This window comes from Papio anubis, chromosome 4 (assembly GCF_008728515.1).
Source record: "Papio anubis isolate 15944 chromosome 4, Panubis1.0, whole genome shotgun sequence".
NCBI classification, from domain to species: Eukaryota; Metazoa; Chordata; class Mammalia; order Primates; family Cercopithecidae; genus Papio; species Papio anubis.
In genome coordinates this window covers 179183593-179186915 of record NC_044979.1, presented here as the reverse complement: position 1 = coordinate 179186915, position 3323 = coordinate 179183593, and the positions used below count along the sequence as shown (strand labels likewise).

At 62.7% G+C, this 3323-nt stretch overlaps 1 pseudogene; it reads left to right on the top strand.

The window, feature by feature from the left end:
* The first annotated feature begins 914 nt into the window (after positions 1-914).
* On the top strand, positions 915-1992 carry LOC110742756 (annotated as a pseudogene).
* The last annotated feature ends 1331 nt before the right edge of the window (positions 1993-3323 follow it).

The window sequence follows — 3323 nt, the reverse complement described above, 5'->3', positions numbered from 1 at the left end:
GGAGGACCCGGAACGCCCCTCCCCTGTCCCTGCCTTGCTCGCCAATGCCCTGGCCATGGAGATCAGGTACTGTGGCACCAGGGTAGATGGTCTGGGCGTCCAGGGAATCTGGAGCCACTTTTGGAATGTGCCAGCTCCTGTCACATACCAACGTTTTCAAATCCTCTCACTCTCCGCCAAACTGCCCAGAGCAGAGTTTTCCAGGGACAGGAGAGGCAAGGGGCTGCCCACTGCGCTGCCCCTGGTTCAAGCTCTGAGAGGGGTGCAGGACTTGGGGGCTGTGGGGGCGGGTTCTGGGTGCACCACGGAGTGCGCCCTACTGTGCCCACCCGAGCGTGGGGCCTGACCTGACCAGGTGAGCCCTTCTCCGAGGAAGCTGATGAGAGAGAATTTCTCCTGCTGGCACTGAAGCAGCAAAGTGTGGGGGTGGGGAAGCCTCAGGGAAGCGGGCTGTGGGTACCTCCAGGATCTGAGGGAACCCCAGGAAGAGCCCATGAGAGAAACAGGAGGCCTACAGCCAAGAGTGCATCCTCTAGAAGACGTGGAAGAAAAAAGAATGCACCCTCCCAACAGCCAGGGAGTGTGGGAGAGGCCCAGCCTCCAGTGCCTGGCAGCCCCAGCACCTGCTTCAGCCTGGGAACCCTGGGCGGGCCCAGCCATACCTCCCAAACCCTCAACTACGGCTGGGCGCTGACATGCAGTGGTGGTGAAATCACCAAGCTCAAGGTAATTTGTTGCACAGCACGGATACTTAACACAGGAGGGACTGGATAAACATTTAGGCAGGAAAAGAAAGAACAAAGGAGGGAGGGAGGAGCCACCAGGAAGGAAGGAGGGTGACTGCAGAGACCGGCCCTGGGCAGCGGTACCAGGGGCGCAGGGAGCCTGGCCCGCCCGGCCTGTTGTCACTGGAATTCATGCCACGCAGACTTCTATGTCAAAGGGAAACGAGGTCGGGAGGACCGAGGGGTCCACAGCACTCCACACCCACGGGGCCAGGCTGGCACACCCCAACGCTGCAACCCTGGGAAGAGTCACTCGTGCCCTCGCGGGACCCACGTGACCGTCGAGGGAGCGTGGTGTGGGGCAGACACATCTCTTGGGGGTGACGCCCCTGCAGATGGAGTTTCCCCATCTGTGCCGCCCTTGTGAGGCCTGGGAAAGGCTGCAGGGCCAGGCGGCACCGGGCAAGCTGAGTGCCAGGCAGTTGTTGCAACATGCTGGGCAAATCTGAAACCCTGGGGACGGACGAGCTGCACCCCTGGGAAAGAGGACAGCGGGAGGCCGGTTATCAATATCCTCCTGTGCCTCAGTTTCCAGAAATAAGTCAGACTCAGTGCCCCAGGGAGGCCCCGTGTGGCCTCCGGAGAGCGCAGGACCCGCCCTTTGTGCAGGTGAGAAAACCAAACCCCAGAGCAGTGAGAGACCGGCCTGGGGACCCCGGCTCAGCCCCAGGTGCCTTCCCTCTGCCCATCTCAGACAGGGGCACAGCCAGCACCGCCTCACCCCACACGCCTCCAGACTGGCCCTCAGGGGCCCTGGGCACACTCCTCTCTCTCTCCTCCTCCAGCCCCCACCCTTCCCCTTCGCACCATGACCCAGGGGCTGCTAGCAGCTGGGCGGGACTCCAAGACTTGAAGCTGCTTTTCCAAGCTGCCTCTCTTTCCAGGGGGCGGCAGGCGGCTGCTCACTCAGGGACGCCGGCACCAACAGGACGGGGCCCATGCGCAGGTCTGACTTTCCCCCCAGGCTCTGCCTTCACCCAATGGTCCTGTGGGGCAGCTGGGGCTCCGGCTGCCCTCCCCTGCCCACAGCCGAGAGGCTTCTTCCCAGGGTTCTGTTTTCCCCACAGTCAGAATTGAGGTGCTTGGAGGCTCCAGGAGAGGGACAGGGTGGAACGAGTGGCCTGGAGCCCCCCAGGGCAGACCCCAAAGAGAAGGGTCAGAAGTGCCCTCTGGGGCCTGGGCAGCTGGGCGGAGCCCGCAAGCCTGAGACCCCGTGGGAAGGAAGTGCCCCCACCCCATGGTGAGGAAGAGGCTGGTACAGGCTCCTATGTGGCCCCCTCTGCCCCCTCCCCACCTCTGGTCAGGCTTGAGATGAGCCCCAAGTGGACACAGGGGCCACAGTGGGGTCTCGGGGGTGAGGGCTAAGGAGGCTGAGCCTCCAAGGACCCCAAGGTGCCTGTCCCTACTGCACACCCACCAGGGCACAGGGTAGGGACAGTGCCAGGAGGGCCACAGCTGCAGGGTCCATCCCAGGCCGTGGCACACAGGTAGAGGTGGGTGCCAGCCCTCGCGAAGCACCTGCAGAGGCTCCACTCAGGGAGAGAACAAGGCCCTCGCCCAAAGGGATCCTGGGTCACACGGGGCAGCAAGAAGGGCCTGGAGGAAGGGTTGGACAGGCCCTGGGTGGCATAGTCTCCCCGAAGCCCATTCCAGGACCATGGGCACCCCCCAGAGGCAGCCAGTGGGACTGCAGCCATGCAGGTCCTAGAGGGCAGGTGACAGGGGAGGTGACACAAGAGGGCAAAGGAGCAGCAACATCCCTGGGGGAGGCACAGAGAGGGCCAGGCTGCCCTCTGTGGACTGTGGAACCCAGAACCCAACGGCCAATCCTCCCCACAGGAGGGCCAGGGCTCCACGCAGTGAGAACCCACAGGTGATGATGCCACGGGGGAGGGCCGAGGGGAATACCTGGGGAGAGGCCTTGCGAGGGGAGATGCCACCTGAGGGAGAGCCACGAGGGGAATGCGGGGAGAGGCCTGGCTGGGGAGGCATTGCGGGAGACTCGGGAGGCAGTCCCTTTGGCAGCTCCCGCTGTGAATCGGTTCAGGAAATAAAAACCAGCCTGTGCTGCTAAGTAGAGTACCTGGAGGATGATCTCCAAGCAGCTCACCTCGGTGCTGGCCATTCTCTTCATATAAGTGATGCCTGGAGGGATGATCTCCGAGCGGCTCACCTCGGTGCTGGCCGTTCTCTTCACAGTAGAACAGTCCATTCGGGGAAAAGGTTCCCATCAGAGATGGAGATGTTCCCTTTCAGACTCCAGGCTGTGGCTGTGGGGCTGGCTCCTTACTGCGCGGGCTGGGGGCTGGGCACATGGATGTCCACTCCTGGGCCCTCTTCTGGTAGACCACAGCACCACACACACTGCAAACCAGGCCTCTTCATCCACCACCACCGTCCAGGCCTCAACAGTCACCACATGGGGTCTCGTGCCCTTCAGGGGAACTTCTGGGCTAATGAGGGGGACAGTCCCCATTCCCCGTCTATCTTTATCAGGCAGTATACACAACCATGGAAGTTCTGGGAGACATGGGTCCA